The 14,274-nt window shown below is 39.2% G+C and overlaps 1 long non-coding RNA gene across 2 annotated transcripts in view; it reads right to left on the reverse strand.

Moving 5' to 3' along the window:
• The window catches only part of Gm26691, a 318,666-nt gene that overhangs the window by 117,241 nt on the left and 187,151 nt on the right, over nt 1–14,274 (reverse strand). The gene's annotated exons all lie outside the window — the stretch shown is intronic.

A 14,274-nucleotide genomic window follows, 5' to 3' on the forward strand; every position in this document is an offset into this window, starting at 1 on the left:
GGGCATATATCCAGAAGATGTCCCAACCGGTAAGAAGGACACATGCTCCACTATGTTCATAGCAGCCTTGTTTATAATAGCCAGAAGCTGGAAAGAACCCAGACGCCTCTCAACAGAGGAATGGATACAGAAAATGTGGTACATTTACATAATGGAATACTACTCAGCTATTAAAAAAATGAATTTATGAAATTCCTAGGCAAATGGATGGACGTGGAGGGTATCATCCTGAGTGAGGTAACCCAATCACAAAGGAACTCGCACAATATGTACTCACTGATGAGTGGATATTAGCCCAGAAACTTAGGATACCCAAGATATAAGATACAACTTGCCAAACGCATGAAATTCAAGAAGAACGGAGACCAAAGTGTGGACACTTTGCCCCTTCTTAGAAATGGGAACAAGAGGCTACCCGGGCCTGACCTGGGGCACAAGCCCCTTCCGCTCCACTCCAGCCCCGGGCTACCTTGCCAGCGGAGTCTTGCCCAACACCTGCAAGGGCCCACACAGGACTCCCCACAGGATCCTAAGACCCCTGGTGAGTGAAACACAGCGCCTGCCCCAATCCAATCACGCGGAATCTGAGACTGCGGCACATAGGGAAGCAGAGTACCCGGGCCTGACCTGGGGCACAAGCCCCTTCCGCTCCACTTGAGCCCCGGGCTACCTTGCCAGCGGAGTCGCCTGACACCCGCAAGGGCCCACACAGGATTCCACACGGGATCCTAAGACCTCTAGTGAGTGGAACACAACTTCTGCCAGGAGTCTGGTTCGAACACCAGATATCTGGGTACCTTCCCTGCAAGAAGAGAGCTTGCCTGCAGAGAATACTCTGCCCACTGAAACTAAGGAGAGTGCTACCCTCCAGGTCTGCTTATAGAGGCTAACAGAGTTACCTGAAGTACAAGCTCTTAACAGTGACAACTAAAACAGCTAGCTTCAGAGATTACCAGATGGTGAAAGGCAAACGTAAGAATCCTACTAACAGAAATCAAGACCACTCACCATCATCAGAACGCAGCACTCCCACCACACCTAGTCCTGGGCACCTCAACACAACTGAAAATCTAGACACAGATTTAAAAACATTTCTCATGATGATGATAGAGGACATCAAGAAGGACTTTCATAAGTCACTTAAAGAATTACAGGAGAGCACTGCTAAAGAGTTACAGGCCCTTAAAGAAAAGCAGGAAAACACAGCCAAACAGGTAGAAGTCATTTAAGAAAAACTGTAAAACACATCCAAACAGGTAATGGAAGTGAACAAAACCATACTAGAACTAAAAAGGGAAGTAGACACAGTAAAGAAAACCCAAAGCGAGGCAACGCTGGAGATAGAAACCCTAGGAAAGAGATCTGGAACCTTAGATGCGAGCATCAGCAACAGAATACAAGAAATGGAAGAGAGAATCTCAGGTGCAGAAGATTCCATAGAGAACATCGACACAACAGTCAAAGAAAATACAAAATGCAAAAGGATCCTAACTCAAAACATCCAGGTAATCCAGGACACAATGAGAAGACCAAACCTACGGAAAATAGGAATTGATGAGAATGAAGATTTTCAACTTAAAGGGCCAGCTAATATCTTCAACAAAATAATAGAAGAAAACTTCCCAAACATAAAGAAAGAGATGCCCATGATCATACAAGAAGCCTACAGAACTCCAAATAGACTGGACCAGAAAAGAAATTCCTCCCGACACATAATAATCAGAACAACAAATGCACTAAATAAAGATAGATTATTAAAAGCAGTAAGGGAGAAAGGTCAAGTAACATATAAAGGAAGTCCTATCAGAATTACACCAGATTTTTCACCAGAGACTATGAAAGCCAGAAGAGCCTGGACAGATGTTATACAGACACTAAGAGAACACAAATGCCAGCCCAGGCTACTATACCCGGCCAAACTCTCAATTACCATAGATTGAGAAACCAAAGTATTCCATGACAAAACCAAATTCACACAATATCTTTCCACGAATCCAGCCCTTCAAAGGATAATAACAGAAAAGAAGCAATACAAGGACAGAAATTATGCCCTAGAACAAGCAAGAAAGTAATCACTCAACAAACCAAAAAGAAGACAGCCACAAGAACAGAATGCCAACTCTAACAACAAAAATAAAAGGAAGCAACAATTACTTTTCCTTAATATCTCTTAATATCAATGGACTCAATTCCCCAATAAAGAAACATAGACTAACAGACTGGCTACACAAACAGGACCCAACATTCTCCTGCTTACAGGAAACCCATCTCAGGGAAAAAGATAGACACTACCTCAGAGTGAAAGGCTGGAAAACAATTTTCCAAGCAAATGGACTGAAGAAACAAGCTGGAGTAGCCATTTTAATATCGGATAAAATCGACTTCCGACCCAAAGTTATCAAAAAAGACAAGGAGGGGCACTTCATACTCATCAAAGGTAAAATCTTCCAAGAGGAACTCTCAATTCTGAATATCTATGCTCCAAATGCAAGGGCAGCCACATTCATTAAAGACACTTTAGTAAAGCTCAAAGCACACATTGCACCTCACACAATAATAGTGGGAGACTTCAACACACCACTTTCATCAATGGACAGATCGTGGAAACAGAAACTAAACAGGGACACAGTGAAACTAACAGAAGTTATGAAACAAATGGACCTGACAGATATCTACAGAACATTTTATCTAAAACAAAAGGATATAACTTCTTCTCAGCACCTCATGGGACCTTCTCCAAAATTGACCATATAATTGGTCACAAAACAGGCCTCAACAGATACAAAAATATTGAAGTTGTCCCATGTATCCTATCAGACCACCATGGCCTCAGACTGATCTTCAATAACAACATAAATAATGGAAAGCCAACATTCACGTGGAAACTGAATAACACTCTTCTCAATGACACCTTGACCAAGGAAGGAATAAAGAAAGAAATTAAAGACTTTTTAGAGTTTAATGAAAATGAAGCCACAACGTACCCAAACCTATGGGACACAATGAAAGCATTTCTAAGAGGGAAACCCATAGCTCTGAGTGCCTCCATGAAGAAACGGGAGAGAGCACAAACTAGCAGCTTGACAACACATCTAAAAGCTCTAGAAAAAAAGGAAGCAAATTCACCCAAGAGGAGTAGATGGCAGGAAATAATCAAATTCAGGGGTGAAATCAACCAAGTGGAAACAAGAAGAACTATTCAAAGAATTAACCAAACGAGGAGTTGGTTCTTTGAGAAAATCAACAAGATAGATAAACCCTTAGCTAGACTCACTAGAGGGCACAGGGACAAAATCCTAATTAACAAAATCAGAAATGAAAAGGGAGACATAACAACAGATCCTGAAGAAATCCAAAACACCATCAGATCCTTCTACAAAATGCTATACTCAACAAAACTGGAAAACCTGGACGAAATGGACAAATTTCTGGACAGATACCAGGTACCAAAGTTGAATCAGGATCAAGTTGACCATCTAAACAGTCCCATATCACCTAAAGAAATAGAAGCAGTTATTAATAGTCTCCCAGCCAAAAAAAGCCCAGGACCAGACGGGTTTAGTGCAGAGTTCTATCAGAACTTCAAAGAAGATCTAATTCCAGTTCTGCACAAACTATTTCACAAAATAGAAGTAGAAGGTACTCTACCCAACTCATTTTATGAAGCCACTATTACTCTGATACCTAAACCACAGAAACCCAACAAAGATAGAGAACTTCAGACCAATTTCTCTTATGAATATCGATGCAAAATCCTCATTAAAATTCTCGCTAACCGAATCCAAGAACTCATTAAAGCAATCATCCATCCTGACCAAGTAGGTTTTATTCCAGGGATGCAGGGATGGTTTAATATACTAAAATCCATGAATGTAATCCATTATATAAACAAACTCAAAGACAAAAACCACATGATCATCTCGTTAGATGCAGAAAAAGCATTTGACAAGATCCAACACCCATTCATGATAAAAGTTTTGGAAAGATCAGGAATTCAAGGCCCATACCTAAACATAATAAAAGCAATCTACAGCAAACCAGTAGCCAACATCAAAGTAAATGGAGAGAAGCTGGAAGCAATCCCACTAAAAGCAGGGACTAGACAAGACTGCCCACTTTCTCCCTACGTTTTCAACATAGTACTTGAAGTATTAGCCAGAGCAATTCGACAACAAAAGGAGATCAAGGGGATACAAATTGGAAAAGTGGAAGTCAAAATATCACTTTATGCAGATGATATGATAGTATATATAAGTGACCCTAAAAATTCTACCAGAGAACACCTAAACCTGATAAACAGCTTCGGTGAAGTAGCTGGATATAAAATAAACTCAAAGAAGTCAATGGCCTTTCCCTATACAAAGATTAAACAGGCTGATAAAGAAATTAGGGAAACAACACGCTTCTCAATAGTCACAAATAATATAAAATATCTTGGCATGACTCTAACTAAGGAAGTGAAAGATCTGTATGATAAAAACTTCAAATCTCTGAAGAAAGAAATTAAAGAAGATCTCAGAAGATGGAAAGATCTCCCATGCTCATGGATTGGCAGGATCAACATTGTAAAAATGGCTATCTTGCCAAAAGCAATCTACAGATTCAATGCAATCTCCATCAAAATTCCAGCTCAATTCTTCAACGAATTAGAAAGGGCAATCAGCAGATTCATCTGGAATAACAAAAAACCTAGGATAGCAAAAAGTCTTCTCAAGGATAAAAGAAACTCTGGTGGAATCACCATGCCTGACCTAAAACTGTACTACAGAGCAATTGTGATCACAACTGCATGGTACTGGTATAGTGACAGACAAGTAGACCAATGGAACAGAATTGAAGACCCAGAGATGAATCCACACACCTATGGTCACCTGATCTTCGACAAGGGAGCTAAAACCATCCAGTGGAAAAAAGACAGCATTTTCAACAAATGGTGCTGGCACAACTGGTTGTTATCGTGTAGAAGAATGCGAATCGATCCATACTTATCTCCTTGTACTAAGGTCAAATCTAAGTGGATCAAGGAACTTCACATAAAACCAGAGACACTGAAACTTATAGAGGAGAAAGTGGGGCAAAGCCTTGAAGATATGGGCACAGGGGAAAAATTCCTGAACAGAACAACAATGGCTTGTGCTATAAGATCGAGAATTGACAAATGGGACCTAATGAAACTCCAAAGTTTCTGCAAGGCAAAAGACACTGTCAATAAGACAAAAAGACCACCAACAGATTGGGAAAGGATCTTTACCTATCCTAAATCAGATAGGGGACTAATATCCAACATATATAAAGAACTCAAGAAGGTGGACTTCAGAAAATCAAATAACCCCATTAAAAAATGGGGCTCAGAACTGAACAAAGAATTCTCACCTGAGGAATACCGAATGGCAGAGAAGCACCTGAAAAAATGTTCAACATCCTTAATCATCAGAGAAATGCAAATCAAAACAACCCTGAGATTCCACCTCACACCAGTAAGAATGGCTAAGATCAAAAATTCAGGTGACAGCAGATGCTGGCGTGGATGTGGAAAAAGAGGAACACTCCTCCATTGTTGGTGGGATTGCAGGCTTGTACAACCACTCTGGAAATCAGTCTGGCGGTCCCTCAGAAAATTGGACATAGTACTACCGGAGGATCCAGCAATACCTCTCCTGGGCATATATCCAGAAGATGCCCCAACTGGTAAGAAGGACACATGCTCCACTATGTTCATAGCAGCCTTATTTATAATAGCCAGAAGCTGGAAGGAACCCAGATGCCCCTCAACAGAGGAATGGATACAGAAAATGTGGTACATCTACACAATGGAGTACTACTCAGCTATTAAAAAGAATGAATTTATGAAATTCCTAGGCAAATGGATGGACCTGGAGGGCATCATCCTGAGTGAGGTAACACATTCACAAAGAACTCACACTATGTACTCACTGATAAGTGGATATTAGCCCCAAACCTAGGATACCCAAGATATAAGATACAATTTGCTAAACACATGAAACTCAAGAAGAATGAAGACTGAAGTGTGGACACTATGCCCCTCCTTAGAATTGGGATCAAAACCCCCATGGAAGAAGTTACAAAGTCAAAGTTTGGAGCTGAGATGAAAGGATGGACCATGTAGAGACTGCCATATCCAGGGATCCACCCCATAATCAGCATCCAAACTCTGACACCATTGCATACACTAGCAAGATTTTATCGAAAGGACCCAGATGTAGCTGTCTCTTGTGAGACTATGCCGGGGCCTAGCAAACACAGAAGTGGATGCTCACAGTCAACTAATGGATGGATCACAGGGCTCCCAATGGAGGAGCTAGAGAAAGTACCCAAGGAGCTAAAGGGAACTGCATCCCTATAGGTGGAACAACAATATGAACTAACCAGTATCCCGGAGCTCTTATCTCTAGCTGCATATGTATCAAAAGATGGCCTAGTCGGCCATCACTGGAAAGAGAGGCCCATTGGACATGCAAATTTTATGCCCCAGTACAGGGGAACGCTAGGGCCAAAAAGGGGGAGTGGGTGGGTAGGGGAGTGGGGGTGGGTGGGTATGGGGGACTTTTGGTATAGCATTGGAAATGTAAATGAGATAAATACCTAATAAAAATGGAAAAAAATGAATTCTAAGACTGCAAAAAAAAAAAAAAGAAAGAAAAAGAAATGGGAACAAAACACCCATGGAAGGAGTTACAGAGACAAAATTTGGAGCTGTGACGAAAGAATGGACCATCTAGTGATTTCCATATGCAGGGATCCATCCCATAATCAGCTTCCAAATGCTGACACCATTGCATACACTAGCAAGATTTTGCTGAAAGGACCTAGATATAGCTCTCTCTTGTGAGACTATGCCGGGGCCTAGCAAACACAGAAGTGGATGCTCACAGTCAGCTATTGGATGGGTCACACGACCCCCAATGGAGGAGCTAGAGAAATTAACCCAAGGAGCTAATGGGAACTGTAACCCTATAGGTGGAACAACAATATAAACTAACCAGTACCTTGGAGCTCTTGTCTCTAGCTGCATATGTATCAAAAGATGGCCTAGTTGGCCATCACTGCAAAGAGAGGCCCATTGGACTTGCAAACTTTATATGCCCCAGTACAGGGGAACGCCAGGGCCAAAAAGAGGGAGTGGGTGGGTAGGGGATTGGAGGGGTGAGTATGGGGTCCTTTGGGATAGCATTGAAAATGTAAATGAGGAAAATACCTAATTAAAAAAAAAAAGAAACCTATAAAAAAAAAAAAAAAAAGAGTCCCTGAACTCTGTCCAATATTTGGTTGTGGATCTGTGTTTCAGTTAGCTGATGGGTGGAACCTCTCAGAGGACAGTTATGCTAGGTTCCTGTCTGTTCCTCGAATTGGGCTACCTTGTGCGTGGGACAGAATGAACCTAACTATGCAGAAATGTGATGGGCCAGGGTGGGAGGATACCCACTGGGTCCTACCTTCTTAGAGCAGAAATGGAGGGAGAAGGGGGGAGGGACTGTTTTGGGGGAGAAGAAATCAGGATGTAAAATGAATAAATAAATTAATGGAAAATATTTGTGATAAAATAAATTTTATAATATATGAGAGAAAAATTAAAGGCATACAGCAAACCATGGAGCTACAATATAAATTTAATATCCAGTAACTATAAAAAAACATTTAACAAATCAAAAAATTCCCATATTCAGTAAAATATAATCAAAATAACAATCATAAGACATAAAATTATAGAGAAGTTTTTAAATACTAAGAAAACATTCAAAGCACATAGGAGAGCAAATTCCATTATTAGGCAAAAGAAAACTTAAGGCAAACAAAAGTACTGAATATTGATAAAATGCAGAATCAAAAACAATTAGTGCCTTGACATTTATGTACCCAACAACATATATTTCCAATACAAAGAACTTGAAATTTTATAAAACATTAGTATGTACAAATGGTCAGGAGTGGATAAACAAAACCTTGTCCCTGGCACTTTTTATACAGCAGAGAAACTGATAGGTCTAGCAAATACAAAATAAGTCGATATTTAGAAGATGAAAAATAACAGAACTGGACATCTAAAATCAGTGTGCATTCAGGCAGAGTCCTAGACAGTTTTGGTGCTTGGCTTCTGATACCCTTTATTCTGAACCACTCCCCTATTTCCTTTTGTGCATATCAGGGAGTCTGAAAAGAGGGTTGGGTGCTCCCTTCTCTTTTGGCAGCTCATGCAAGCTTCATGCCAGCCAATCATTGACCAGCTCCTATAGAGAAAACCTTTCTGAATGTCCCACCTCTGTAGCCAGTTCACAAGCTAAGCCATATCTCTTTTCTCTGTTCTCATTTTGTGATCAATAAGTCTTACATACCTTAGTTGCTCCATCTGAAGCAAATTTATGGCTTATGGGTGCGGAAGAGACTAAACTCAGACAGAGAAAATAGAACCAAAGAAGAGAAAAATGCATTATTTTCAAGCAAACAGAACATTCACAGAAATTAATCACATACTTAGCTACACAGGTTCTCAGGGATGTCCAGTAGCACTGTATTATACAGGTTAAAGTGGCTGCCATGACTACATAAATTTAAAAGTAGACTATCAGATGGTAGCTTGGATCTTTTCTGTAGATGCTAATAAATATACAGTATTATAAGGTAGTTACATAGACATAAATGACCTCGAAATTCAACTTATCAAATTCATTGGGTAAAGACAGGGATAGTTTGAGAAATACTGATGGCTTCTATACACTTACAAGGACAGTGTGAGCACCTGAGAGGTGAGATTTGCACATTAGCTTGAGAGAGGGCAAAGATACAACGTAAACCTAAACCACAAGGAAGAAGTGAAAATTAGAAAACATGGACTGAAAACAAATTTGGGTTTCCAAAACAACAAACCAAAAAGAAATGTAAAATATCTGGAAAATTTGAGCAAAGAAATAAGGGAAGTTAGAAGTAAAATGTAGAAAAGAGAAAGAAAGATGTCATAGTTTAACAAGCTAATACAGAAAAATTAACAGCTATAAGCAATATTTTAAAACATGCAGGAAAAGCAGACTCTGCAGGGTTGGATGAGTGCAGAGGGGAGAAAAGTGTGATTGTGAAATGGTTATCAAATTGAATCTCAGCCAGACCCATCCCCCATCAAGTAAAGGCTTCAGAGAATCCTTCCAAGTTCCATGGCAAACATTACCATCGCCTTTCATTTTTGTAAAGTTTTTCTGTGAAGTGGAAAAAGAGACAAATTTAATTAGCTTATACCTGAAAGCAGGTATAGATTTGATTCCCCAGTTGGATGGATATAAGGAAAAGGATGGTGGGAGGGCCTTCGATGGTGAGCCTTGTTGCAAAAGTACAAAGAAGTTAGCCATTCACAGAAATCAAGTGCATTTTAATGTCATCAAGAGGAGTCTGTGTCCGAAGCATAAGGAGAAGCAAACATCAGAACAGCTATCAGGAAAGTTTAAAATATTAATTAATCAAAGGAAAACAATTTATGCTTAGGTAGCAAAGGAACATAACAAAAACAATGATAACTTGAATTTTATTACCAAATTCCACAAACATGAAAAAATAAAGTTTTTTGTATATAAAATAAATTTATAAAAACTAAATATCATTCTATGTCTCCCAGCAACCAGCTGGAGTACGAAGTGGGAAATATGAGATCTGTCACAGCCAACAATGACACGACTCAAGAATTAATAAAGAACACCTGAGACCTTTATGTACAAAACAATCAGGCCTGATAAATATTACAAAATACTGTGAAATAAAACAGCCAGCTATGTTCAAGATTGGATGAGACATTCAGCTATATCATAACTGAAGATTTTTCACTCAAGGCAGAAAAGACAAACTTAATTGAGGGTGACAAATGGAAGAAGATGTCTACAACATAAAAATATCACAAAATATTATTATCTGGAGTAGTACACAAGGAACAGAAGCCAGACAGAGAGATCAACAGGAAAGTGAATACTTCCGAAAGAATTCTGAATGAATTATAAGATAATGAGACACTGCTATGATACTGTCTTAGTGAGGTACTGAAGTTAACTCCACCTAAGATATCTCCCATCCTTTCATATACCATAAAGCAGGATTGAAAATGAAATAAAAGCCATTGATTAGGTCAGACTCATCATGATGTAGTCGACTCTCTGGAAGCCCCCCTTCTTCCAGACCCCCAGGGGATGCCTTAATAATCTATGTATCTCTCAGTCCAACCAAGCTAACAACAAAACTGTGTATGTAGACTGTGCATTTAAAAGTTAGACAAAAGTGAAATCACTCACAGAAGCTGTTGAATTCTATTGAATTATTCTGTAAACACACAAACAATCTTTTGACAATATCTTGAAAAAGAATTTTCTCATCTCAAGAGGCTGATTTCCATTATTTCTCTTAAGGATTGCCTTTCCATATTTGAGTTGAATAAATAAAGTTCTTAAAGAGACCTATGACCAGAAGAGTAGCTAGAATGAGCACAATGAATAAATAAATAAGCCTGCCTATCTGTCCATCCATCCATCCATCCATCCATCCATCCATCCATCCATCCGTCTGTCTGTCTGTCTATCTACATCTATCTATCAATCTATCAATCTATCTATCTATCTATCTATCTATCTATCTATCTATCTATCTATCTATCTATCTATCTATCTACATATATCTCTAATACAAAAAACGTATTTTTCCAAATAGAATGAATGAGTCATATATGTTTATCGTATAGTATTATAACTGCAGGTTATAATAATGTGTACTTTAACATACTAAGAAGCTGGGATGTAGAAATATACATACATAGTCTAAAACATAAAAAATGGTATGAGGTACTGTGTTAATTTAATTGTGATAATTATTTAACAGTGCATACATATACTGAAATATACATACTCTCTGAATGAATACTTTCTCAGTTATACACCATTAACACAAAAAGTAAGACAGCTAGAAATATACAGAAAAACAAAAATTATTAAATATACATTATATAGATAGTTAATTTTAAAATACAAGTTTAACCAAGATAGAATTTTATGACTTTCCCTTTCTCTTTTTTCCTAGGCCCTCTCAGCACCCCCTTACAGTTTCAAGTTAACAGACTCTTTTTAAAGTATCGTTAGAGTTGTTACATATATGTCTTTATGTCTATGCATAAGTTTATAAATAGAGTCTGCTTGGTCTTTTCTGTTGTTTATGTGTATATGGCTTCAAGGCTGACCACTCTGCACTGAACAAGTGTGTTGTGATTCATCCCCGGTAGGCTAATTCCCCTCTTGCAGTCAGTAGCTGCTTGAAGTTCTTTGCCAAGTGGTGGAACACCACAAGACTTCCCTCTTTCTTGTTAGCATGTCTACTGACATTACCATTGTTCTGTTGGTGTTTTTGCAGCCATTTCTAAGACAGACTGTTTCACAGCAGACTTCTCGCTATTCTGGTACTTATAATTATTCTTCCCTCTCTTCCTTGACGTTTTCTGAGCCACAGATACAGGGGCTCTGATGTAGGTATATCCATGGTGTCTGGGTTCCCAATGAGCCATTGATTTCTACACTGTGTCCTGTTGTAGTTTTCTGTGATGGTCTCCATTTGCTGTAAAGAGAAGCTTCGTTAGTTAGGGGTGGTCGCTGCATTTATCTGGACAGGTGACTACTTATGCATGAACTTGCCTTATTTCATTTCTTCCAATACTGTGAATTCCAAAAGGCAGGGGTCCGTGTTCTACTGCCCACCACATAGGAGATGCTCAATAATCACGAATAAATAATTATTTGGATACAAACAAATATTTGAATAAGTAATTGAAAATTTTTTTAAAAAGAAAATGAAAATGTTTGTTTTTGTAGTTGCTATGACAGTGAGCTACACCTTTATCTGGGGTACACATTTTCCTGACAGACTAACCTTTTCTGCAAATGTGCATTTAGCTTGAATTTTAGTTAGAAAAAAGTACCTTATTCCTCCTACTTTTTGTCTCATTTATTGCTGTATCTTCAACTTCTAGAGGAGAGGAGTATTTTTTGTACAACTGAGCATTAGGTAAATGGTGTTGAATAAGAGAATAAGTGATAACTGACAGCCTGACTTCCTGTTAGAAAATAAGTGTTTAGTGATCTCAACTGAGTTAGATTTCTTTCTACTGTCCCCACATCCATGGTTCTCATCCTTTAGTGCAATGTCTAATGTCACAGAAAAGACTCCCTCTCCCTCAGCCCCTCCCCCTCCCCTTCCCCTCTCCCCCCTTCCTCTTTCCCTCTCCCTCTCTCTATTTGTCTCTCTCTTTGTCTCTCTCTCTCATACACACACACACACATACACACTACTGTTTGATATGGTTTCTATTCTAGCCTACAAAGAGTACTTTAGAAATGGTAAATATAGATAATATTTTATTAAATGGAATTACTAATGACTGCATCACAACAAGGAAGAACTTTCTGAAACACAGTGTGTATGTCAATCTCTGGGTTCATTTCTATGCAAAATGTCTTCACTGAGATAAAAAAAATTAGCTAGAGACAATAAGTTTATAGGCTTAAGGCAGTTTTACCACATGTCCATTTAGTAAACTTTCAGTAATAAAAATCTGCCTGGGTCTGTGCTCTCACCATCTATAAGCTTTTGAGACTGCAGTGGGATTTTTATTTAAAATCTATGGCTTCTGGAAGGATAGTTATCCACCAGTATAGGAAACTTCTGTTCAAACTCCTTTAAATTCTATTTTGGGGGAATTTATAAAGAATTTCATATATCCTGTTTTGTTAACCCTTCCAGCACTCTTGCCTCATCACCCCACCTTCACATCCTTTAAATCTTTATATCCGCAGTACTTCCCCATCTACTTTATATCACTTTTATCTTTTATCCCACTCCGTCCAAAGCCACACCCCACCCCACCGCTCCTTTCTTTCTTCCTAGACTTTGTAGACACTCACTCCAGCTTAAACACAGAAATCTACAGATTCAGAGTTCTATTCATTTATGCTATTGGCCTTTCTGGTCTGATATGTAAATTTAGTATATCCCAAACTGTTCAAGGAAAAATCTAATTCATTGTCCTTGATAGTGACTCATGAATAGAGTGCAACTGCAGATGCTGCTGGAAGGGTTCCCACAGTCCCTTTCTGTCACAAAGACATGGTGCAGCAGAGCAGCAACCATCTTTCAAGAATTGCAATTTACCATTGCTCAATGGCCCATGTGACTGGAACCATATTTAAGATAATCCAAAAGTGAATCCGTTCAACGTAATTTTTATTCTGTGGGTTGGGTTAGTCAAGGCCCCATGAATCCTTCGGTATTAGGAGGAGAAATGCATTGGCAAAACAGGCAGAAGAAATGAAAAGTTTGCCATACGCTCACAGGATTTGCCACCACCCTCTGACATGCACTCATGAAATTCATTCACCATACAATGGATCACTGCATAGTTCACTCAGACGTTTGATATGGTGTTTGGGATACTGGTCAGATTGTCATATTTTATGGCATATTCCTCTGTGTCCAATGGGTACGGTGCTATTCTTAAACTAGGGCTTGGTAGGCAACTTAAATCTTATTTTCAAAATACAATCTGTCATCTCGATCAAGATTCTTCACAACTGTATCAGCACCTACTACAAATACATCCACAGCCAGTAGATGCAGTAGCCTATGGCCCATCTTGTATCATCATATAAGGGCATCTTTCACCAGAATTACAAACCATTGTAATCTCTTTCTTGCATTGAGACCTACTGTGAACTGCTAATCACTGTGTCATTGGATAAATGTGCTTGAGGAAGATTCCCAAGTACTGAAACATTTATAGACTCGCACATGATATGCCTCTAGTTCAGTAAGAATGGTATTATTTACAATTTATCTCTTAATATAGATGATAGGGTGAGGATAAGGAATGTCCTGGCTTCTTCAAGACATTTGAATTCTAGGTTTAATGGAGATGAGAAGTTCATAGATGGTGCATGTATTTAGTCTTGAGAAATTTCTGCCTCGAATTTCTTCTTTCTGAGGCTTTGGCTCCAGTAACAAATCTAGTATTCCTCCTCCTCCTCCTCCTCCTCCTCCTCCTCCTCCTCCTCCTCCTCCTCCTCCTCCTCCTAGTTTATGTGTGCACCTGTGGAGGTCAGAAGGCAACCATGGGCATTCAGTTCCCTCCATCCACTTCTAAGTAGGTTCTAGGGATTGAGCTCAGATGATTAGCTACATAGGGCAGCTGAGCCACCTCACTGGCCCCATCTCTCTCTCTCTCTCTCTCTCTCTCTCTCTCTCTCTCTC

Source organism: Mus musculus, chromosome 3 (assembly GCF_000001635.26).
Source record: "Mus musculus strain C57BL/6J chromosome 3, GRCm38.p6 C57BL/6J".
NCBI lineage: Eukaryota > Metazoa > Chordata > Mammalia > Rodentia > Muridae > Mus > Mus musculus.